General features: G+C 36.3%; 1 long non-coding RNA gene across 1 annotated transcript; it reads left to right on the forward strand.

Annotated features, from left to right (window-relative positions):
• Positions 1-1,552: 1,552 nt before the first annotated feature.
• On the forward strand, positions 1,553-24,364 carry LOC140046706 (uncharacterized). The gene is made up of 3 exons (XR_011844825.1): positions 1,553-1,810; positions 21,884-22,029; positions 24,240-24,364. It is a non-coding gene; the product is annotated as an uncharacterized lncRNA (long non-coding RNA).
• Positions 24,365-27,665: the final 3,301 nt, after the last annotated feature.

The raw sequence follows: 27,665 nt of genomic DNA on the forward strand, positions 1-27,665 counted from the left end.
GCGTTTTCAGCCCTTGATTTTTGGTTGTTTGAAAAACCAAACATGTTTCACACGTCTTAACACCATTTACGCTAGAGCTATACAGCTCCATTGGTAACGCATGTGCCGTTAAACTCATCTCTACAGCGTGTTTGTGCATCGGCGTAGTGATATCCCTGTGTGCTATCATAGCTAATAAGCAGAATTCTGCAGTCAGATCAGAATGGTAATTCCAAAAAGGCATGATGATAGAGTTTATGTAACAACAGAAACAAGAATATAATGCTGCACGATCCTAATAAAGATTACAACGAAGATCTGGACTAACCAGTTCACACATTGTCTGGTCGTTACTGAACGTTACCTCACCACTAATCAGCCAACAGATATCACACGTCAAATTTACACCGTACTTGATGGCAGATATCAGTATTTCGTAAGGAGCAAGAAATCCTTTTAAATGACGATATTCAGTAAACGCTTGGTCATAATTTACATTACGTGATATTTTAACAACAATTCCGTCCCATACCTATATATAGGCCTAGAGATAAAACACATATTAAAAATATATTATGAAAATATAGCCTATATATATAGTATGTATACTGGATATTTATCGAGAGATTAACATAAATTTGTTAACGTTTTTATACTTAAAATGACTTTATATTCCAAATTCACTCCAGTTATAGACCCATTTTGTCTTGGTTAAATTCACATCTTTTTCGCATTAACTGTTATATATGAACATGTGTAATCTCCAAGTCGTAGGGAGCGTTGGGCGCAGCGAATAGCAGTGAGTATCTCAACAACAGTTGTTACCAGATCATTACTTTCGGCTAACTAGAATAAAGATCTTTGATTTCAAACCTGGCGAGTGGAAAAAAAGCAGGTAGATCAAGTAAGGCGAAAAATATTTAGGCCTACTACACTTTACCTTTTGCCATCCGTTGTCTCTTTAAAATAGTCGATAGTTAAATCAGACTTATAATAATCCTAAACTCCCCACCCACCCTAGCTCTAGCTATAGGTATGCACTGCGCTGCCACTAGCCTATTTCGGGTCTCATGTATTGCACCATCTGATAATACATAGGCATACTATAATACTGTACATTGTTATTTTTTTTTATTCTCACTGAAAGTAGGCTATCTAGGCTTTCCTGTATGTTAAAATGAAATATATTATTTATTATCCTCAGCAGCAGTGAAAAAAATTATATTTTGTTGTTGAATATGCCGTAATTTTAATTGTCAAAAAAATGATCGTCAGTCGATGGCTCGGGAGTTTCGATAAATCTCGCTTCGCATGTTTCTGGTGGTAAAACACTCTCAGCAAGTTTGCTTCATTAACATGCATGAGACTCTGTGACGACCCGCTTTAACGTGACGTCATTTTACTTTAGCTGCTTGCGAAGAAGTTGTCACTTTTTGAACTGCGATAACATTGTAGATTAACATCCAGCCTTCGACTATACATCATCAAAGATAGTGTCTTTGACATCATGCACATGTGTGTGCAACAAACAACAACTAGAGGTACGTCGCCTGGTTGGCCTTGTAAGAAGATGTACACTATTCTACAGGCCTACAGTAGTACTACCAGGGAGTTGTTGTTAAACCCTGATACTACTATTCGAATTATTTTAAAACATACCCTGCTTTTATCTATAACGCCACTGATTTCTGAAAATCATGTCATCAGCTAAATACGTAGGGGGCCTAGTCAGAATAAGACTACAGTACAGTATTACTAAAAGACTGCACACACTAACTAGGCCTAGCTACTCACACATTGATCATCCAGAGCGGCCGGATTGACATGCAAGGTAGGAAGGGTACTGTAAAGTTTAGCTAAAGTAATAAACCATGGGGTTTTTTGGGCGGGGTGATAATACTGTAAAAGAGACCAGACCTCTAGGCTAGAGACATACTAATTTGCGGCAATCTAGGCCTAATAATAGATATAGGCCTAGTTAGAAGTGAATAAAACAATTTTCTAATTATTAAATAATGTAGCCTAGGCCCGAGCCTAGGCCCTAGGCCTATATATTAAATCGCCGTGGCTAGAGATACGGTACCGTATCCTACTGTAACTTCGGTTTACTAAAGGTACGGTAAAATCGCATTACGTCATAATCAGCCAATGGGATGCTGGTACGTGTGTGACGTCATCGTATAAGGACTTGGATTTTTGTTTCATATCGCGTCTGTACTACCCTGAATGCCTCGGCGGCGCCAGGCTGCGCTGCATGGATGTGTTCGTTGATTCTGTGACTCAGCCCCGGAGCCCGGAGCTAGACCTAGCAATTGAATCCAGAAGTTTAATAACGGGCGACAATGTCGATGCTGTAGTAATGGAGCAATTTCATGTGGTTGGTGGGCGTTTAAAACATGCACTCAATCTCAAATATTATTTCATTATACAACATACAGTAGTATTATAATCAGATATGTTAACAGCCAAATTAGTAAAGGAATTATAATTAAATTGAAAATTGTGTTGCGTCTAGTTTATTCGTCCATAGTTACTATGAGTGTTTTATTTTTATTCCAAATGGCCTATTTAGGCCTATATTTTTTATTAAAGTTTGTTTACAGATGGGGACCATAAACAACAAGCAAATGCGGACAATAAAGGGGCCCTCAAATACTATTGATTTAGACAGTAGCCCCAGGGCCGAGTGACAGAAATCAACGCACACGCAGCAGCTGGCCCCAGCCTGGCACCGCTTTCTACACGAACAAACTCATATAATGAGGATACCACGTATTTCTGTATTATAGAATTAAAATCAACATGTTTTGGATTTTCAATAATAACAGACGTAGGCTATACATTTAGTTTTTGTCACACACGACGGCGATAATAGTGATAAATGAAGCATAAAGAAAATGTTAAGCGGTTGATCACTGTTACCGCGATATGAAAAAAATCCAAAGTCCTTATGACGTCACACACGTCCCAGCACTCCATTGGCTGATTATGACGTAATGCAATTTTACCGTACCTTTAGCAAACGGAAGTTAGGATACTGTACCGTATCTTTAGCCATGGCGATATTAAATATCATTTATTAAAATACATAAAATGAGCGCCATTAAGTTGGTTACTACTATTCCTTATTCGACATTCGTCAATGGAAGTAGGTTCCTTATTCGACATTCGCTAGGTTAGGCCAAAATTTATAAATTGATAATTTCCCAGCGGTAAATATGCCTTGCGCCACCAACCAATCTCCTGCTGTTACTCCCTATTCGACGTTCACTTGGCCGCGGCTGACCGCCTGGCCCAAATTCCTACCAAAGTAGACGTACCAATCTAGTGCCCCACCATGGTTGGGGCTGTGGCGAAGCGATTTTTGGTAATTTACACCCTAGATGGCCGGAAATGGTACTCTTGCACATAACATTTATGTTGAATGACACCTCTGGTTTGGCCGGAAATAACACTTATAGTGCGCTAGCAAACAACAAAACGATCGTAGCCAACTTTTTCTGCCGGTAAACATACGCGAAGAAACATTTTTTTGCATTCATTACGAACGTCAGGGGGAGTTCCTCAATGAAAAAAATAGGCCTAATCTAAGCATACTCATCAGTAGGACAACTCTAGTTGGCCGGAAACGAAACTTTATAGCGCACTAGCAAACAGTAAAACCATCGTAGCATACTTTTTCCGCCAGTAAACATACGCGATAAAAAAATGTTTTTGCGTTCAATACAAACGTCAAGGGGAATTCCCCGATGAAATAAAACTAGGCCTACTCATGGGTAGGACAACTCTGTAGTTGGCCGGAAAGACACTTCATAGCGTGCTAGCAAACCGCACGATCGTAGCCTACTTTTTCCGCCGGTAAACATACGCAATAAGAAACATTTTTTGCGTTCATTACGAATGTCAAGGGGAATTCCCCGATGAAATAAAAAATGCCTACTCATCAGTAGGACAACTCTGTAGTTGGCCGGAAAGCACACTTCATAGCGCGCTAGCAAAGCAAACAGCCCGATCGTAGCCTACTTTTCCGCAGGTAAACATACACGATAAATGAAAAAAAAATATGCCTACTCATCAGTAGGCAACTGTAGTTAGCCGGAAACGACAACTCATAGTGCGTTAGCAAACATTAAAACGATTGTAGCCTACTTTTTTTTCCGCCGGCGGGTAAACATATGCGATAAAAAACATTTTTTGCGTTCAAATACAAACATCGGGGGCAAGTCCCGAGGAAATAAAACTAGGCCTACTCATTAGTAAGACACCTCTAGTTGCCCGGAAATAAGACTTCATAGCGCACTAGCAAATAGGAAAACAATTGTAGCCTTCTTCTTGAATGTATTATACGATCAAAGCAGCTACCATTGAATTGCGCCTAGAAAATCAATCGCCCCTTTGTCATTTGATGATGTGCGTATGTTATTGTTACCGACAAAAGAGTAAATCCCACCGATCCATAGAGAGTCGATTAATTCAATGTGATATTGAATCATATCATTGATATTCAGTTTTTAATACACATAACATGTTTACAAGAAAAATAATACAATCAATCATTGTTTTAACTGAAAACTTTATTTACAATATACAAGTTACCACATTTTAGACGATTCAGACAACAGCCAATACTAGAGATCGAAAGAGAGACATGGCAGTAACAAAACACGTGCTTACATCTCTCGGCGGCGGCCGGTGAAAGCACCATGTGACATACAGTATCGCAGTACTGATATCACAATACCATGTGACATCTCTTGTCACTCGACTTTCTCACGAAGTAGGGCCTAAAACATTCTAGCACCGATGTACAAATGTACCTTAAGTTAAGTGAAATAAGACGTTAGCGCACTAGCAAATAGGAAAACGATCGTAGCCTTCTTGAATGTATTATACGATCAAAGCAGCTAGCATTGAATTGCGCCTAGAAATCATTTGATGACGTGCGTATGTTACCGACGAAAGAGTAAATCCCACCGATAGAGTCGATTAATTCAGTGCGATATTGAAAATAATAATATCATTGATATTTATTTTTAATACACATAACATTTTTACAAGAAAAACAATACAATTAATCAGTTACTTTATTTACAATATACAAGTTACCACATTTTAGACAACAGCCAATACTAGAGATCGAAAGAGGACATGGCAGTAACAAAACACGTGTTTACATCTCTCGGCGGCGGCCGGTGAAAGCTCAGTTGTTTAACACTTTGTTACGCAGTCTTTTGTTTTTCGTCTAGTGGTCATGTCACGTGTCTCGTATGCATTAGGCTCTTTATGCATGCCGCGCCTCAGCTCTAGAGAAAGTACCTGCCTGTTAATCTATTTTTAGATTGTTGTGGTTGATATTTTTAAGCGTCACGGATAAGGTTTTAAGCATCACGGCCGACCGTAAAGCGTCACGGTAGAGAACCCAAGCGTCACGGTACCGTGACGCTTCAAAGGCCTGGGGAGAACACTGCCTCGGGCCGGATTCAAAATAGTACAGATTGACCAAGTATGGTCCTGGCATTCCATAAATATGCAGTCCTTCGTTTAAGTAAAAAGCAGGAGAGCACTAAATTGCTCTCCTCGAATTTCCGAGGAGAGCAATTGCTCTCCTAATAAAAAATTCTGGGGCTTTCGAAGAAAATACATCAAAAAGGTGTTTTGAGAATGTTTGCATAATGGAAAAAAAACAACTTTTACTACAAAGCTATAGTCTTCAAACATATTTTTTTATTTATGTTTATTTTTTTACATTTATTTTATTAAAACAAAGTAAAAAACAGTTATTAATATAACGGTACAGTTACTATACAATCAACCAGCGCAGACTTGGCCCTTTAATACAGTGTAGTGCCTATTGACAATTCAAAAATGTAATGCACAGTACCAGGGTTTAAGCTGGCAACATAAAATGGTTAGCAATTTGGCTAATTGGATATGAAAATGATTAGCCAAATTTTAATTTGATTAGCCAAACCAAAATTAACAAAAACTTTATTACTGCTGTCATTAGTCTGTTAAATGTTTACATCATTGATTCATTACTAATACTATAGTAACTATACATGTCTCAAAGCACGGCGTGCCTTTTTGGAGCTCCAGATTGCAAATGCCTCTTCAAAGTCAAAAGTGCGCCTGTCACCCCCATTGATTGAAATCATCATTACATTGCTCAGATGAGGGATTGTCATTCTGTTGCTCAAGGATGTCTTGGTTAAATTCATAACATAAAAACCCCGCTCACAATCAACAGTTGCCATCGGAAGTGAAAGGATAAATTCATACAAAGACACCATGAGGGGATAGAGATCGTTTAGGCGTCATGTCAAAATGTTTAAAAACGATGACTATGCGTGAAACGCGTATTCTTTTGTTCTTTAAACTTGACCGTACTTCCAATTGTGAAACAACGTGAAAAACGCTAATATGCACAGCTCAATATTAGTCCCGCCCCCACTGCATGCTTGACTAAATATTTGCATAAACGCGTTAAACATAACAATAATAAATCGTTTTTTTCGTTACACGCGTATATTTCGTTTAAAAAAACAAAAAACTAAATCGTAAAAGTAAGTTGGTACGTTGTCAATCGATCGCCGCTAGGCCGTACATACGCTGAACCTAGGTACGTAGTAGCCTAGGTCCAACCTATCCTTGATTTAAGGTGCGTTGCGATCTCATAATACATAACAATTATTAAAAAACAATGAAATCGCAGATAGCCGAATGTGTAATAACTGTAAAATGCAACTGTAATACAAATAAAAATACCTATTTAAAGTTTGCTCAGTAAACAACAAAAGCCGATCACTCTTGGCAGCCAATCATTCTCGCCGCAGTGCCATTATAGTGCGATGTTGATAGGTGGAGTATTGAGTCGTTTTTATGATTGATACTCCACTGCCCACGTTTTTATACTAAAACTACTGTCAAAACTTAACAAAGAAAATGAATTTCTACTGCTACCACAGTTCAATTTCTACTGTTATAACATTTTTTTGTGATGCTTTTGTATACAGTCTTTAATAATCCTAATTAATAAATTATCTACGCGTCGATCGTAGGGTGGTGCGTAGGGTTAGTAAACACCATTGTTATCGCCTTTAGAAGCATGGACATTGCAAACAAACAATGTTTTGTTCGCTATTTAAAATCCTATCTAAAGCTAGAAGACGTCAATTTTTGTAGCCGCCCTATGCTGTTAGGTTAACCTAATTTGGCCGGTCATCCGCCGACGAGACGACATCGGGCCCGTTGGGAAAGGGGCCTTTAGCTCACGCAGAGAGGTTGGGTTAGCGAATTATAACAAAAAAAAGACATCTAGGCTAGGACACCAACAAAATATATGCAAAATAAATATATATTCCATGTTAAGATTTAAGATAGGCTTGTTAAATAATCATTACATGCGTAAAGAAAATGCCCGACTGGAATTTGGATGGAGGCAAGAAAACATGTGACTCTGAGAGGTTGCGGTAAACAGCAAAGAGTATCGTGTTTCATGCCATGTGACCAAAAAAAAAAACTAGGTCTGTACTTTTAATTACGGTCTTCTGTCGGCAGTCTTTTTGAGGGACCGATTGAACGTTCTGATACTAGATACTGGACTATATTATTTTTATTTTTCACGCCGCCATTTTTAACATCTTTTTTTTGCCGACGTACTTTTGTTTAAGGGCTGCGTAAAGCCTAACATTTTTCTTGTGCAATGGAAAACTGCGCGTGCGAATAGGCCTACGTGAAATGTTTGATTCACACGACTAAATTCGCCTAGTGGAAAACAGGCTTTAAGAATTTCGTTTTCAATGCGAACGTCTACGAAAACTGCATTAAACGTGGCGCTTAATGTGTATAGGCTACTTCAGTTTTGTTAAGAAAAATATTTATTTTATTTTTGGATTTAGGGTGGGGAGGACTATAACTTCTTTATATTTATCGTGACGATTTTTCAATCATAAAATAAAACGGGACACAATGACTTATAACTAGAGGCCTAATGTATTTTAAAAATATTCCATACCGAACGATTTATTCAAATAAAGAACATTTTTCATTAATTATTTTTTCCCAAACAAACTAAAGACAAGATGACAAACCACCAATTGAAATTAAACAAAACTATTATTAAACATTTTTAGTATCTATAATAATATATAATTATTTTGGTTTTCTTTCGATTATTATTATTATTATATAGTATGTTAAACTAAATGATCAGAGCATGATCCTATAGAAATAAATGTTGTTAATTTACAAAGCATTGTTTTGTTGAAGCTTTTGTTATTTATTGATCCATGAATAATATGTGGTGGTTAAAATAGGAATTCGTAAAATAGCACAGCTTTTACATTCATACATTACGCATAGCATCATAATATACAAAAAAAATGAACCGATGTTTTTTTCACTTTTAAACAATGATTGTACCATCATTGTACTGTTGTACATATTCCTATACAAAAATGAGTAAAGAAAATTATTAACAGAAACTTGACGATGAACTTACTCTATAATAATACCAATAAAGAATCAAAGGTAATAATAATCATTGTGATTTGATTAGGGAGATTTTATATCTCCCTGATTTGAAATACAGAAGGCATGATACAAAAACAGAGCAACATTTTTTAACTGTATTATATAAACCGTATTTACGTTACTGTATATTTTTGGCAGCGGAAACGGCGCTCCAAAAGATATACCGTATTTTCCCAACCACATTTGTGGATAAAATACAGTATTCATAAATTTATACTGTATTTTGAGTACCCTTTTCTGCGCCAATAAAAAAAGACCGTTATTTTAATTTTCTGAGTTAAAATGTTGAACATTTAATTTTCACAATGTAATAATACTTAATAGTGCACAGGAAGAGACTGTTTATGTAGTTAATTTATGCAAGCATCCACATATTGTTCATTTGGCTAGTAGTCTTTTGTGTCTATTGTCCTTCTATTCTGCATTATGCTGATTAATTCATTTCTTTGGTTAAGTGAAATGTCAACTTACTATTTTTTTGTAGACATAGGTTGCATCGTTTAATAATATTATAATTGTTATTTTTTGTAAACAAAATATTGTCCCCTTATAGAATCACAAAAAAAATGTTTTTTTTGCGATGACGTCATTATACGTTTCACATTCATTTACGCGAATCTCGCGATGTCAGTGTGCTAGACCATTATCTTTCCGGAAGATAACGTCATCACGTCAAAAAATTTGAATGATGTGGGTCACCTATTTTTATCTTTGCAGTATTTTATCAATCAATCAATTTTAATCTGTTATAGCTCCTCCGAATAAAAAGTGATACCCATGAATGTGTATACTGTACAATGACCCAAAATATACAGAATTCACCATATAACAACAAAATATTATATTATTCTATAATAATTCTAATAATAATTTTCTGTGCGCAATATTCTAAAGTAATGACGTGCAAGCAAGTGGATTTTGCTGTGCAGATAACTAAACTCGTCAAAGTAGGCCTAACGAGTTCAAGTCTAGTTTAATTCGTTTATTTATTTTAAATTGTAATATTATTTTAACTAGTTGGATGGCGATCAGTTGATAAGTAATTTTTTTTTTTAGGGCCAACGTGGCCAATAAGCTTAAGAATGTCTTTTTAAGGGGTCAAAAAGCTTGCTGAATGCTGCTGGCCTACACCTACCATGTTGTTCGTTTAGGCGACCCACCTAGGCGTATTAAATTAGTCAACAAAGCAAAGACAGTAGCTTACTATTGTTTTATTCGAATATGCTTTGTTTTATTTATCTTTTAAGAACAATGGTATTTGCATGTGGCTTTTGCTTCGGAACTGAATATAGTACGTCCATGAGTTGGGAGGTCTAAGTTACAAAAGTTATTCGAAATTACGGATTACATCTCGGGTCCTCCGTGCGTGGAGTATGTTTTAGTTACCATATGAAGGAATATATATATTTATTGTAAATATTGTATTTATTTTGACCACTTTGACCCTGGGAAAATAAACGGGGAACATTGGTGGATTTTAGTTTTTTCAATTGTTTTATTATGAATAGCCTATATAGCATAGACCTACCAGTAACATTTCAAGTTTATTTGTTGTTTATTAGGCCTATTACTATTCTAGCTTTGTTCTCTAAAATATAATAACTACGAAACACCCTACTTATCAAACTCTCATAATGGTCATAACTGAAAAACAACTTCAGTATAGTATAGTATAATTAAATAAATCTTGTATAAATCTGATTTTCATAAACAGCAGAGCACATGTACACAATATGCATAGGGTGGAAGAACATTTAAAGAAAGAGCCTGTTATTGCTAGGTATGCCCGTAAAACAAAACAGTCCTTTTGTATCCACGGCAGCAGAGCACGTGTACACAATATGCATAGGGTGGAAGAACGTTTAAGGAAACGGTCCTCTGCCGATCCTTTGGATCGTCGGAGCACATGGCCAAAACAATGTCGTTTCTTAATATCCGCACGACCATGTGACATTGACTTGACTGAATTAATAATATAAATTAATGAAGTATTTTATGATGATAATCATAACACACTTAACATACAAACAATGCATACATTTCAAAGAACTAAAATACTGAATCTTCCTAAACATACAAAAAAAAAACCGTATAGGCCTACGGTACAGTATAGGCTAAATGAAGCCTACGGGGTTTCCCCATTTATTTTATGTATGTATACGTACACGACAGTATATGTATAGAACGGGGAATAGGTCTACATATATCAGCCGATTTCTTTGTTGTCATAGGACCTGACCCTAAAAACGCATTTTTATCGTTGTGTTCGACGTAAAATCGATTTCAAAATAGTATTACATTGAACCGCGATGTTCGCGTTAATCGCGTCTTTTTACCGACGTAATAGTAGGCGGTCCTAAGCTTTGAATATTTAATGAGTACAATTAATGAGCTTGATTCAGACGTTTAACGCGTTAAACGGTCAAAGAAATCTGAACCGCGTTTCACGCATAATTATCGTTTTGAAACATTTTGACATGACGCCTTAGAGATTGGTCATTTAAGAATTTCACCAACTCCTTTAATTTCATGGACTTGCACCTTACAACTAAAATTCAGACCTTGATTTATAAATATAAGAGGAGAGCTCCTAATGGCTCTCCTCAATATGTTGAGGAGAGCCATTATTTTGATTAAGTATTTGAGGCACAGGCCCACCATGGTTGGGCCTGTGGCGAGCCGAATTTTGATAAATGACCCCTCTAGATGGCCGGAAATGGTACTCTCGCACGTAAAATTCATCGTAGGTCATTGTTCTCTGAACGTAGTCTACGATGTATTGTTATGATAATTATCTACGCATCGATCGTGCAGGTCGTTCGTAGCGAATTATAAAAACAACGACACCTAGGCTAGGACACCAACAAAATATATGCAAAATAAATATATATTCCATATTAATTAGTACTATAAGATTTAACATAAAGGCGACATGTGTATAAGAAAAGGCCCGACCAGAATTTGGAGGGGAAAACATGTGAGCAGAGAGAGTATTATGTTTCATGTCATGTGACACAAAATCCAGGTACACGATCTTAATTACTGTTTATCGTCGGCAGCCATACTGAGTTAAAAAAAAAACATGTGAGATGTTGCGGTAAAGCAGAGAGTCGAGTATCGCGTTTCATGCCATGTGACCAAAAAAACTAGGTCTGTATAATTACGGTCTTCTGACGGCAGTCTTTTTGAGCTACCGATTGAACGTTCTGATACTATATTTAGAATGAATTGTTTACGATATTTTTCTCGCAACATCAAAGATCGTAGGCGCGCCTAGCCTATCGGGAGTAGCCATAACAAAGATCGTTTGCGCGACTACCGTGTATATATAGACTGTGTGTTGTATTCGGGGTTAATATTCTTATCATTATATATATTTTTATGACGCACTGTAACAGGTTGGGGAGCGCTATTTTAGGCGCTCCTTTGATCGTTTTCAGGAGCGCCAAGGAGCGTCAGCGCCATGGCGCTCCTTTTAAATCAAGGTCTGAAAATTCGTTTTATTAATTTCCATTCTGCACTTAATTTACTGTGATTACCAAGGCTATCATGGTCCTTGAAATGCTCACACACCTTTACAAGATCATCATCCCCATAAGTAGCAAAATTGGCGCTGGTTAAGTCAGGGATACTGGAGGGCAGCAAGAAGATGAATTGAGCAATTTGGTCCATATTCCCTAACCGTTCCCCAATGTTTTTAATGATATGTGTCATAAATAAGGCAAATATTGATTTACACTCTTTACGCATAGACTCATTATCCCTGACATGATGTCCCTGATAGTCAAATCCCTCTGGAGTAGCAGTCTTTGGTACTTCATCAAGAAAAGCCATGTACTTGGTACCAGTTTGGGTTTCAGATATTGATTTCAACTCGGCAAGACAGGCTTCTACTTGACTTAAAACTGTGTTTAGGTTCAAGTCTTGCTTTTGAAATGTCAAGCATAGTTGATTAAGGATGTACAGTACATCGGTTAAAAAGGCAGAGCATGCTAAAAACTTATAGCTGGTCATAGACTTTAACAGTCCTTGCCCAACTGCACTTTTATCCTGAATTAACAGAGACACAAGAGCAATCCAGTTACAGTTTAAAGCCTCTAGTGCACCAAAAAATGATAACCAACGTGTATGAAATATTCTTGTCTGCTTGATCTAATACACTCTGCATTGCATGTAGAGTTCTAGTGCGCTTGCCACTATATTCAAAATATTTAAACGTTTTATTCACTATCTCTTGGAACTAAGCAAGTAGGGAATAGTATCGGCAGCTTGTCCACTAGCCAAAGCCAGTCGATGGGCTACACAATGGATCGGTATCATGTATGCATTGTGCTGCTTGAATTTAGTAGCAACACCATTTCTGCAGCCAACCATGACACTAGCCCCATCACTACCTACACTTGAAACCTTCTTAAAATCTATGTTAAATGTAGTTAACACATTGTACACAGCTGTGTATATGTCATCTGCTGTAGAACCAGTTAAACTTTGCAATTGCAAAAAATCAGTGGTAAGTTGCCCTTTACAATTACATACAGATTTTAAATATATTATGACACTTTGTGTGACAGAAACATCGGTGCTTTCATCAATGCATACCGAATACCAACTACTTTCTTTAATTTTGTTTAAAATATTATTTTTTAACAAATTCGCCATAGCATCCTCCATGTCATGTACAGCGTCGTAAGACTCATAGTTGGTATGTTTATCCACTTCCAAGTCTCTCAGGTTGTCACCACCAAGATCACAACACAACTGTTTCAATGATTTTATTTTTCTGAAAATAAATAAAAATACAGAGTATTATAACCATTGAATAAAGATATATTATTGTTTATATTATATTCTAGTAAATCCATGTGTAATAATTAAATTACATTTTTTGTATGATGACATTTTAACTATTTATTATATAATTAGTTAAAAGGTTATCATACAAAAAATGTAATATATTATACACAGATTTACTAACTAGAAGAATTTTTTTTATTAATAATAATCAATGAATTAAAAATACAAAATGAAATCACAAGCTCATCTAGTATACTAGTAAGTTTAGCCTTATATTATATATTATATAACACTTACCTGGTAGCAATGTTTTCTTTGCACTGAAGAAAGTAGACAATGTTCATAACCGCTTTCACTGCAGTTGCAGCTTTGGTGTTGGCACTCACAACTGCTGACTTCCAGCTCTTTGTAGGCTCCTCCGAGACGAATGCAATCTGAGCATATTTGTGATTTTCAATCTTTTCATGCTTGTTAAGAACATCAGCTTTGGTCACACAGACCCCTTAAGAAAATAATACAGTATTTATTATTTTATTAATATTAAAAAACTTTAGTAGTCCTAGGCTAGGCTAGGGCTACTAAAACATGTGTGAGTGTGTACTGGCCTAGCTAGCTAGGCCTATCCTATAAAATATATTTATTTCAATAATTAATACTAGGCTAGGCCTAGCCTAACGAAAAAAGCCTTGTGTTGTACAATTTTCACAAGTCCCATTTTTAAAAATACAACATTTAAACCAACCTTTAGTGAATGTGTTGACACGTTTGGTGTCCGAACACCATTTACAGAAACATAACTGCTCACCATCACCGGAATACTCCACCCTGAGCCATTGGTATTTGGATAACCATTTCCCCATGAGCTCCCTGCTGGCGTTAGTATTTCTCGTGGCCTCATATGCAGGCTTCCATTTCTTATTATTATTAGGAGGCCTAGCATTCTGACTCGATTCTGGACGGATCAGACACTTATCCATAATTATAATTAATGCCGCAGAAAAAAGGTAAAAAAAAAACACCACCAAGGCGCGCCAACCTTGATAGCCGATCACAGAGAGAGAGAAGCAAAGTTTTAAGAACAAACAAACAAACTTTGTCATGTTGGCGGCGCTGTTTATAAACAACTGCAGAGAGCATGCACAGCAAGAAGCACGGCGAACCTGTTTCAGTACTGATCGAGACGCGATCTCTGCCCGCGAGACATGAGAAGCTAGCGGCTTTGCAATGATAGGCTAGGTTTGTGCCAATTGAGCATTAGCTATTTGGCGAATTGCAGCCAATGTTTTTTCTCGGAATTACAATTCTACTACCATTCATGATTAATCTTCCATAAATCCATAAATCGTTTTTAGCACTTTTGAACCATGGATCATTACAATTTGACCAATCTCCAGAAATAATAAGGTTCTCAATATTATTCAAAATTGGATCTTTCGCGGTTTCCCTTTCAATTTCACGAGCCGTCATAGCATTAGGTAGAGCATCTATTATCGCACTATAGGCAAAATCATTAGAAATTGAACTATCAAGTTTATCTACAACATGATCTTCGGAAATTGGCAATCTACTTAGAACGTCCTCATAATTTTCAGAGCCTTTTATATATTCAATTGAAAAGGAAAATTGTTCTAAAAACAACAGCCATCGCTCAATTTGAGCTGAAGGTGGTCTAGAATTTGGCTTTAACACGGATAATAACAGTTTATGGTCGGTTTGTACTACAAATTTAATTCCAATTAGATAAAGCTGCAATTTCTCACAAGCCCACTTTATACCCAAGGTTTCTCTTTCAAACTGGGAATATTTACTTTCAGTGTCATTTAATTTTCTACTTATGAAATAAACTGGTTTCCAATCATTGCCATGGCGTTGCTCTAAAACGGCACCCAACCCAAAAGGAGACGCGTCAGTCGTAATTCTTGTAGGAGCATCCCTTTTAAAATAAGATACTACTGGAGCAGAAGCGATTTTAGATTTTAATTCAGAAAATGCCAAATCATGGTTTTTATTCCACACCCATTCCCATAATGGGGCAGCAGTACTAGAAAAACCAATTATGAATTTAGAACAAAATTGTGCCAAACCAAGAAAACTCCTTAATTCAGATTTGGTACTTGGTCTAGGAGCTTCTACCACTACCGCTTTTACTTTCCCATCCGATACTTTAATTCCATCTTTAGTTAAGATATCGCCCATAAATTCCATATGATCAATCCCAACTACACACTTTTCATAATTAAGAGTTACACCACGACCGTTGAAACGCTTAATGATATTTTCTACCCGCTGGGATAATTCATTTAAATCTGAAGCATGAACGCGAATATCATCATGTATGTTACATGCACCTGGACAACCCTTAATTATTTGGGAAACAATTTGGATGGATGCAATTCTACTTGATGAAATGCCATATTCATATCTAATTTAGCAAACACCTTCGCACCCGAAATTTCCTGCAAAGTTTCTTCTACTTTGGGAATTGGATGTCGTTCACGTAAAATTGCACGATTTGCTTGGCGCATGTCCACACAGAGACGTATATCACCATTTGGCTTACTAACAATTACTAAAGGATTTAACCAGGATGTTGGACCCTCCACTTTTTCGATCACATCTAGCGCTTCCAATTCATTTAGCTTCTTTTCGACATTCGCACGCTTGCTGAACGGAATGCGACGCATAGGCTGTACCACTGGATGTACATCAGAATCAATATGCAATTTAAGTTGGTAATCTTTAATCTTGCCCAAACCATTAAACACTGCTGGATATTTCGGTTTTGAATTGAAAAGAATACATTTATATTATTAACATTAACACCAATTCTCAATACACCTAAACTTTCACATGTTTTTCGACCCAACAGTGTAGCATGACTCCCTGGAACTATAATAAAGTCAACAAACTCCCGTTTTTCAGAATTTAATATTTCTACCCTTAAAGAACATTTGCCCAAATTTGTAAGGGGTTTATTTATGGCATAGGGATAGATCTTATTTTCACAATTTCTCAATTTCACATCAGTCGTTATAGATTTAAATGTATCAAAAGACATAATATTTAATGACGCCCCGGAATCTATTATAACATTCTCAACCAATTTATCATTTATCTTAAATGAAGGATCACGATCCATGGGTTCTTTAAAGTTATACCAAACGCAAAGTAATCATCAGTAACATTAATTGTGTGATTGATAACCTCATTTTCATTATTATTATTATTATTTCAATTTCTTGCCGCTTTTCTTATTATTTTTTTTGTACGGCAACAAACTTCAAAATGCCCACTATAATTACATAATTTACAAATGTGGTTTTTCGATTTAGTACAGTTTCTTGCGAAATGGCCTTTTAAATTTTTGTGAAAAAACAAACAAAAACATCTGACATGTTCGCCAGATAAGACAATTCTTTGAATAGACACAGGTGTTACTTCAGAATGTTTTTAAAACGAAGAAAAACAACATATTTTTAACAGTTATTTATTTGAAACGAAAATGTTTTTTATAATACTGCATTTAATTGTGTTACTTAGCATATTTATATACAAAACATACATACAAACAACACAACCAGCGCAGTGTTAGCGTAAACATAAAACAAAATTGATTATCGGGAAAAAAAACACTGTTGCACGTGAAAGTGCATGATGTTGTATATTAAAAATCATGAATTGTTAATGTTTGGAATTAGAACAAATCTATCTAGAAAATATTTAAGAACTAATAGCATCCGTTATCCCGTTTACAGTCAGTCACAACAGAGATTGGTGGTGGTACGACTGCGCAGAGCCACGAGACCTTTGTACACACAGTGGCTCTATCGCACCACGTGATTTTTTTCTCTCGGTTTCTTTGCTCTCTATGCATCAATGATCTCGTTGGGTTTCTCACGCCTACACACCCATGTCGTGTGTGCATGATGATGTTGAGTTTAACACAGTCGGTCTTATTTTAAGCGAAGCCGAGACCATGTTAAATAATAGGTCTGGCAAACAAACCGCATGTTTTGTTGTTGGTGCTCTATGATTTAACAAAAGTTATAAATGAGTTTTGTATGTTGACTTCGTTTGCGTGTTATTATTGTACAGGCGGCGCGAAACGTAGGTTGTTTTTTTATTTTATAATGTCCATGATTTAATAAGGAGCGCGATTAGTTGCTCTCCTTAAATCTTGTTAAGGAGCGCTCGCGCTCCTTAAAAACGAAGGACTGAATATGCCGCTTGCCCCGGCCCATTGCGGGCAAGTACGTAATTTAAAGCAATGTCAAGTGCGTATTTTTAGCATTAATTTAGTCAAAAAACACAACTTTTCAATTAGAAATATGACCACACCCGACGCCTCGGGCCGGATTCAAAATAGTACAGATTGACCAAGTATGGTCCTGGCATTCCAGAAATGTGCCACTTGCCCTGGCCCAATGCGGGCAAGTACGTATTTTAAAGCAATTTTAAGTGCGTATTTTTAGCATTAATTTAGTAAAAAAACACCACTTTTAAATTGGCAATATGACCACACCCAGCGCCTCGGGCGGGTTTCACAATAGTATAGATTGACATAGCATGGTCCTGTTATTCCAGAAATGTGTCCCTTTCCCCGGCCCAGTGCGGGCAAGTACGTCTTTTAAAGCAATTTAAAATGCGTATTTTTCGTGTTTTTTACTAAATATTAATAGCACCACTTTCAAAGTGGCAATATGACCACACCCCAACACCTCGGGCCGGGTTCACAATAGTAGAGATAGACATAGTATGGTCCTGGCATTCCAGAAATGTGTCACTTGCCCCGGCCAAGTGCGGGCAAGTACGTATTTTAAAGCAAGTTAAAATGAGTATTTTTAGTGTTTTTTAGTAAAAAAATACCACTTTTAAATTGGCAATATGACCACACCCCGACGCTTCGTTGACGTAGTGCGGGCAAGTAGTGTTTTAAAGCAATTTAAAATACGTATTTTTAATGTTATTTTAGATTTTTACTACCTATTAATAGCACCACTTCTACCACACCCGACGCCTCGGAGGCCGGGTTTACAATAGTAAAGGTATTAAATGTAAATTTATGTGGTAGTTCAAGATCAGTCGGACACAATCATATGAAGGCATGATTTCCATCAGTATTTCATTTATTCACATTCATATTCACAGGCATTTATCACATAAACTACAATCCGCCACAATCGGATTCACATTCATATTCACTGGCATTTATCACATATAAACTACAGTCAGCCACAATCGGCCATCTCTTGGAAAAAAAACCCCTATAAATACAACAAACAAACATACATAATAATCCACATTTGAACAATTACTAACCATTATTATACTCATTACGTTATCTTTAGTACAATACATACACATCGCATAAGTGTTACATTATTATCAATTATATATAACAAGTGATAACCACATCTATACCTGGATTAAACGATGTATTGTTAATTTTGGAATGGTGCATACACACCTTTACTAAACCTTCATCTCCATTCAGCCCAATCTATTAATAAACATGTAAACCAGATTCTTAACATAATACTATTCACAACTACATACGACCACTATATTGGTCGCCATATTGGAATCCAAACTCGCACACTGTGTATCGGCGAGTCATTCCACCATCAATTACAATTACATATATGAGCATAAATAACACGTTTAATACAATACTAATATTCATTACCGTGACTAAAAACAACAATTGATTCAATGATTCATATCTTAATCTATGATATGGTATTACAACGTACCTGAAAACGAATAACTGACAATTTAAATGGTATAGTAACTGCCTCTACTCAGCCACGATGGATATGCACAACCTGTACCCACGTGCGGGCCACTATATATACTCCGGTCTAAATTATTCTACTGCGCATGTCCGTCACCCCTGAATGGTTACAGTATAGATCTCCCTATCGGTACTTCCGGTTTCCCACATTTAAAATCAACATAAATAAGATATATCGTAATAACTGACTTATAGGTAAGTATTATTTTTTACCCATAGAACTTACTATTACTAACTACCTTTACAGTTGTCTGAGACTATGAGAGAAGGTATATCCTGTTACATGTTATTTCTAAAAAAAGAACCAGTAAATATATTATTTAATACAGTACAGTTTACGTACGTCAATGGAATGTTTTAAATGTAACACAGGCCCGTAACCAGGGGGGGATCGGGGATCGGGGGATCGTACGATCCCCCCGCTGAACAGCGAGTTCCGCTTGGCCTCCCACTTTTTTTTTGCTGGGCATACTAACACAACATGACGATTGTTCACTACAGGCCTAGTCAAGCCTTAATAAATTTAATTAATATATATATATATATATATATTTTAACTAAAATATAAAAACCTAACACTAAAATTTACAAGATAAGTTCTATTTGATAACTGCTGAACATCGTGGTTCTGGAGCTAGCGAGCTGTACACAGAGCATAGTTGTTGTTTGGTTGACATAACAGGGTATTCCCCTACACAGATCTCCGCGTGCGTGTGTGACGTGCCCAGCCAGCTGCTTGATAGAGAAAGCATGCAGCTCACACGGACGCAAGTGCAAGATGCAATGGTTGAGTGAATTCAGGGATCATGTTAATTCCATGGTTTTTTACCTAAACACCACATGATGGTGAATATGCCTGTTAAAGTCTCAATGATACGATCCCTAATGTACCATGTTGTTGCTAGGAGGCTTGAAAGGAGGAGGGATCTAGCCTAATTTCGGTCGGCAAGAGAATGCCGTCCTCTGACAATATAAGGTCGGCAATATTAGGGTCGGCAATTGAAATTTGTGGGCTGGAAATTACACCAACAATATAGTTCATAAACAAAAGAGAATAGCCGGAAATGCGATTTGCGGCCATAGGCCTATAGAGAAAAAAATGTCGAGGGTATGGTTCCAGTGGCGTATCTAGCGGGGGCGTATTTAAAAAAAAAATTAAATAGATTTTAAAAACACGTATCGTTTCGACGGTCATCAATCACCGATGGTTTGCACATTTTCATAGTGAAAATAGTACGTCGGAGCACATCGTCAGCTTGATCGCATTCCACCAAGCATGTACGTCGACATCCTTTGTGTACTATCAATCTCTAGCGTTACCAACAATCATTCACAGTTAAGTGTAAAAGGAGCAAGTTGATAAAAGCCACGTGGTGAGCTTGGTCGCGTTCCACTAAGCAGGTCGTCATCCTTTGTGATCGTCACTCCCGTATTGTAGAGTAGCGGTAGCTCAGACGATCAATGTTGATGAAGCCACATGGTCAGTGCTACTATACTACGCGCCCATTTATTAAGTACAATAAAAACAAAGGCTAGGACTGTATGCCTATGAAAATTATCCCGTTAGGGCTAAATTTTATTAAAACGTATTAAGCCTACTATTAAAATATTAACAATGCTGCAGCATTTCATGACCCTTGTTGTTTTATTTGCTTTCCCGTCGATGATTCTCATAAACACATCGCGATGACATCATGACAAAAGAGGTGTTTTGTTTTTTTCAAATCACTAAATATAATGTAATCGAGCCGGACCGCTAATTTTTAAACGATCGTTTAAACCAGGTCGTTGAATATGCCGTGATTTTAATTGTAAAAAACATGACCGTCAGTCGATGGCTCGGAGTTTCGATAAATCTCGCGTCGCATGTGTTGCGTGGTGAAAACACTCTCAGCAAGTTTGCTTCATTAATATGCATGAGACTCTGTGACGACCCGCTTTAACGTGACGTCATTTTACTTTAGCTGCATTCGAAGTATAGTGACCGCGATCGACCCGGCGCGCGTGTAAAAAAATAATACCGGCCTAGGCTAGGACAAGTTTATAATATAACGGTGAAAAACATCGTCGCGTTGTAAAAATTTAGATGTAAAGTACAGGCAAGTTGTTAGCTTGCTTTTGGTACCCTAGGTAAGTATCAGCTGCATATTCCACATGTCGTAATTTGCGAGCTTTAGAGTGTTTGGTAAATGACATTATGAGATGTTTGTAAATCGTTTTAAACGACTTACAATGCGCTAGAACGGCAAAAATTTCCAGGGGCCGTCGGCCCCTGGATCCCAACCGGGGGCCCTTGGCGGCCCCCTGGCCCCCAGCCAATGTTTGCTCGCTTCGCTCGCAAAGCTACGCCACCCCTATTTCAATATCCTGGATCCGCCCCTGGGTTCCACTAAACAACTTAACGATCCACCCCGCCGTCAAACCTGGTTACGGCCCTGTAACACAAATATAAATGGCACTGTTTCTGATGTAATGTTACTTCTTCAAAAACGAACGTAATACAAAATTAAAATGAATATAATAGCGTATGAGAAATATTAATCTGTATCACAACGTACTTTAAACCTTTTATGTGCAACGTACTGTATACAATCTTCTTGTTTAATTATTACTAACAATTTTGAGGTACTAAAATATTGTCTAGTATTGTAAAGTACATCAACACAAAACCTGATAGCTTCTATTTCTATGAAATGGATGAGTACTAATCAACTAATATACTTATAAGTTAAATAATAAATAAATAATAATAGGTATTTGTTCTTTTCTTCCAACGGTTGGCAGCAAATCAAGTAGTCAGACTTTCTAACACGTACACAAGATAACCAGTTTCTTGTCCCTCTAACAAAGTGCATGATGGGTTTCTGTCAAAGAAGCATCCTTGTAATCCATCGTAAGACACCCACTCAGTACCATCTTTGATTATGCAGGTAAGATGTGACGAATTTTTCTCAACTTACCCCAATTCAATTGATTGGCTTGTTATGAACCTTGTAGGAATACCACATTCTTTATTGGAGCAATTGTTGCAAAGTCTTCGGTTCTTGGGAGTTGGTTTTATACGTTTCCATTCACCGGGTGATAAAGAAATAGTAAATTGTCGAGGCGACGTTGCACTGTACATACATGGCGATGTGTTTTTAGTATCTTTATTTTGAGATTGTGTGTTTTCTTTATCAAAATTACGCCAATTGTCGCTGCCTTTGGTTTCATTTTCATCTCAATTAATTCAATTTAACTTAACATTTATTTCTTCCTTCAAGAAAATGAGGTAAACATAATAAATTCCAGTGAAATATATAACAAGTCAATTGATGATAAAAAAAAGTATACATTTAATATTAGAGGAAGTAGGCATTGGTATGTTTTCTGGATGAGAATTACGCCAATCATCCCTGCCTTTGGTTTCATTTTCATCTGATTATACCTCTAGTCAAACACAATCGTCGTTTGGTATTGGTATGTTTTCTGGATGAGAATTACGCCAATCATCCCTGCCTTTGGTTTCATTTGCATCTGATGATACATCTAGTGAATCACAATCGTCGTTTGGCATTGGTGTGTTTTCTGGATGAGAATTACGCCAATTATTCCTGCCTTTGGTTTCATTTTCATCTGATGATACCTCTAGTGAATCACAATCGCCGTTTGGCATTGGTATGTTTTCTGGATGAGAATTACGCCAATTGTCGCTGCCTTTGGTTTCATTTTCATCTGATGATACATCTAGTGAATCACAATCGTCGTTGGGCATTGGTATGTTTTCTGGATGAGAATTACGCCAATCATCCCTGCCTTTGGTTTCATTTTCATCTGATGACACATCTAGTGAATCACAATCGTCATTGGGCATTGGTATGTTTTCTGAATGAGAATTACGCTAATCATCCCTGCCTTTGGTTTCATTTTTATCTGATGATACTTCTAGTGAATCATAATCGTCGTTTGGTACTGGTATGTTTTCTTGATGGAAATTACGCCAATCATGCCTTTGGTTTCATTTTCATCTGATGATACCTCTAGTGAATCACAATCTTCATTTGGTATTGGTATGTTTTCTTAATGGAAATTACACCAATCATCCCTGCCTTTGTTTTCCTTTTCATCTGATGATACCTCTAGTGAATCAGAATTATGCCAATCATTCCTGTGTTTGGCTTCATTTTCATCTGATGACACATCTAGTGAATCATAATCGTTGTTTGGTACTGGTATATTTTCTGAATGAAAATTACGCCAATCATTGCTGCCGTTGGTTTCATTTTTATCTGATGATACATCTAGTGAATCACAATCATCGTTTTGTAGTGGTATGTTTTCGTTATGAGAATTACGCCAATCATTGCTGCCGTTGGTTTCATTTTTATCTGATGATACATCTAGTGAATCACAATCATCGTTTTGTACTGGTATGTTTTCGTTATGAGAATTACGCCAATCATTCCTGCCTTTGGTTTCATTTTTATCTGATGATACATCTAGTGAATCACAATCATCGTTTGGTATTGGTATGTTTTCGTTATGAGAATTACGCCAATCATTCCTGCCTTTGGTTTCATTTTTATCTGATGATACCTCTAGTGAATCACAATCTTCGTTTGGTATTGTTGGTATGTTTTCTTGATGGAAATTCATTCATTCATTCATTCATAATAACATTTATTTCTTATCATTTCAAAGTAAACAAAATAACAATTTAAATATAAAGAATTAAGAGGCAACACCCAGAAAGTAATAACATTTGGAGGTTTCCCTCCAAAAAAACTTGTGACGGGTAGCCAGTTAAGAAATTGTAATCATATTGGAGTTTAAACAAACAGAAACAAAACAAGACAAACAAACATGTATAAAGCAAGACAACGACAAATTAATAATAATAAAATACTATAGAAGCACAGAAAAACCAGAATAAAAATGTTGTTTTATTATTATTAGTTATTTATGGAGTAGAATTTGTTTAAGTTTAAAAGAAAATATATTTTTTGAAGGTGCCAATTTAATTTCGTCGGGGAGATCATTAGATAATTTGGTGCCACTATAGCGGATATTATGTTGCATTAATGTTAATTTGGTAAGGGGAGGGTGGAGATTACAGGAGGATCTAGTTTTATGGGTATGAATGCTATTATTTTTTATAAAGTTGCAAGAAAGTTTGGTTGGAAGTAGACAGTTGACATGTTCATAGACGAAGGTGCATTGTTGGAGGATATTGATGTTTTGGACAGTTAATAATTTAAGGTCAGAGAAAAGCTCACTAGTGTGATCTAGGCGTGACGCACCAGAGATGAGGCGAATAGCTTTTTTTTGGAGAATAACAATTTTTTTGAGGTTTGAAACATAGTTGTTTGCCCAGACAATATTACAGTAAGAAATAAAAGTTAAAACAAGTGAACAATAAATCATGCGAAGGACTTCTTTGGGCAAGTAAAATGAAAGACGATATAAAATTCCAATATTTTTCAAAATTTTAGTTTCGATTTCTTTAATGTGATGTTTGAAGTTTAGTTCTTCGTCTATTTCTACTCCAAGAAATTTAGTATGCTTAACAAGAGGAATTTTGTGGGCAGCAAGGTAAACATTATGAGTGTCGTTAATCAAATCTTGGTGTCGAAAATCAAAAAGCATAAAATGGCATTTGTTAATATTTATTGAAAGCTTGTTTGCATTGAAATAATCGTTCACGTTCTTCAATTCCCTATTAAAATTACGCCAATCATTCCTGCCTTTGGTTTCGTTTTCATCTGATGATACCTCTAGTGAATCACAATCTTCGTTTGGTATTGGTGGAAATTACGCCAATCATCCCTGCCTTTGGTTTCATTTTCATCTGATGATACCTCTAGTGAATCACAATCTTCGTTTGGTATTGGTGGAAATTACGCCAATCATCCCTGCCTTTGGTTTCATTTTCATCTGATGATACCTCTAGTGAATCACAATCGTCGTTTGGCATTGGTATGTTTTCTTTATCAGAATTACGCCAATCATTCCTGTGTTTGGCTTCATTTTCATCTGATGACACATCTAGTGAATCATAATCGTCGTTTGGTACTGGTATATTTTTTGAATGAAAATTACGCCAATCATCGCTGCCTTTGGTTTCATTTTCATCTGATGATACCTCTAGTGAATCACAATCTTCGTTTGGTATTGGTATGTTTTCTTGGTGGAAATTACGCCAATCATCCCTGCCTTTGGTTTCATTTTCATCTGATGATACCTCTAGTGAATCACAATCGTCGTTTTGTACTGGTATATTTTCGTTATGAGAATTACGCCAATCATCGCTGTCATTGGCTTTATTTTCATCCGATGATACATCTAGTGAATCACAATCGTCGTTTGGTACTGGTTGAATTACACCTTGTAATATACTACAATTTGGACACGTAAATGGATTTCGTTTGCTACATGGACTGTCCGTATACCCTACACAGTCAAATTGAAACCATTCACTGCAGACGTTACACTGAACATATGGTCTTCGATCATTAGGTCGCTGACATATGCAATAAACTTTACGTTTCTTTTTCTTTTTTGATTTATTTTCCACCATTTTCCTTTTTCTTCATTTTTTTTCCATTGACTATAGATCCATTTCCGATTTAGAATTATATTTTTCATCTGCAATAAAACTGTTATCCGGCCCCATACGCTTGTTTCTGGTCTGTATCTTTCAAAATGAATGAGGTGTGTATTCGGCAGAGAAGTTAAAACTTTTACGAAGTCTTTTTTGGTAGTTTTTCGTAGTTTCATTTTTGTACCTAAAATTTTGATGTAAAAATAAAGAAAATGGAATATTAATCAAATGAAAGAAATATACACACACATTTAAGTTATAGTCAAATATTAGTAAAAAGGTTCATCTGGATCACTGTATAGTATATTAAATAGTAAATTTTCTTTTGGATGATCCAAAAGAAAATTTACTATTTAATATATAGTCAAACACTTTTAGGGCTGATTTTCAGGCCGTAAATGATGTCGTTGGCGATCAAAATGTCTTATATGGTTCTAGATATTTTATTAAAATAACGTTAAATTTTGTAATATTAATTACGGTTGTAAATTCTTTATTCACGTTTAACGTGGTACTTTGAATTGTGGACGTCAAATTATGACAATATCAATAGGTCATATGCATAATAATGGCTACTTAAACTGATATGATGGTGAAAGTTTCCTAAATTATCATCATCTACAGAAAAACTACTTTATAAATCACTTATTGAACCTTCATTTGAATTTTGTTCAGTTTTCTATTACTCAATATTCAACACACAGCACCAACACCAGAATTCTATTACTCAATATTCAACACACAGCACCAACACAAGAATTCTATTACTCAATATTCAACACACAGCACCAACACCAGAATTCTATTACTCAATATTCAACACACAGCACCAACACCAGAATTCTATTACAGTCAACTCTCCCAATACCGGACACCCTTGGGCGGGCATATATTTTCCGGTTTTTCGAAAGTCCGGTTTCCTGAAAACATATTTTTAAAGTCATCACGTTGTCACTGAAATTGCGTTGAATCACCGGTCCGAATGCTGCCCGGTACGGTCTAGTGTAGGGAAGGCCTAGGCTATGATGATTGTGTCAAGCTAGTGATAGGCCTAGGCCTACTTTATTAATATTATTACCTTTTTTAAAAGTTACATTATTTACTGTAGAGTACCAATAAAACATGTTACAATAGTAAACTGTTTCTCAATGTGTTTTTAACGGCAAAAAGGCCTACGTACGTACGGTGAACATAATTTCGGTCTGTTTATTGTTTTTCGTGAGCTAGCTTGCAGCAGCAGCAGCATGGGTGATAAAAATAGCAAAGCGGGGCTTTGATTGATGCGCATGTGCAGAGGTGTCATAATCAAATAAAAACGCCCACACCTAGACCACATGTTTTTTAAGCTCTTTTATTTTGATGTAATTTGATAGCAATGATGAAAATTGATTAGGTAAACGAGCCAAGCAATAATGACACAATAATTAATTAGTAACATTTCAAAGTTTATTAACACTAGTTAAGTCAAGTTCATTCCGTTTTGCCATAATGATTTCCAAATTTATAATGATGCACATTTTTAGTGAAACATTCCTATTTAAAGTCCTATTGCAATTGTGAATTTAACAATGATTTAAACAAAACAAAGACACAAAGTGGAATGTAAATTGAACTTTATTAAAAAACAATTCATATGCTAAAAAACAGGGAGGGAGTTGTTAACAACTCCCTGCTAAAAACAATAGCGCTTCGATGTGAAAAATCCCACCGCAGTTCGATAGGCAACAAAGCAATTGCCGCTTCGTGGGTTAACAATGAACTGACCTGTCAATCACATTGTAGCGCTCCTTAGCAACATTATTTGATCGTACCGCCAAAACGTCGCTCACTTCATGCATGGTCAGGGTATGGTTAAAAGCTTTTGTACATTGTGCATGTATTGAATCCGAGTCAGCGACAACGATGTTACGTTGTTTTTGTAAATATTTGGAGTTTTTTAACTGTCAGTCCGGTTTTCAGAGACTAATTTTCGTGTTTTGTACTTCA

This window comes from Antedon mediterranea, chromosome 4 (genome assembly GCF_964355755.1).
Source record: "Antedon mediterranea chromosome 4, ecAntMedi1.1, whole genome shotgun sequence".
Taxonomy (NCBI): domain Eukaryota; kingdom Metazoa; phylum Echinodermata; class Crinoidea; order Comatulida; family Antedonidae; genus Antedon; species Antedon mediterranea.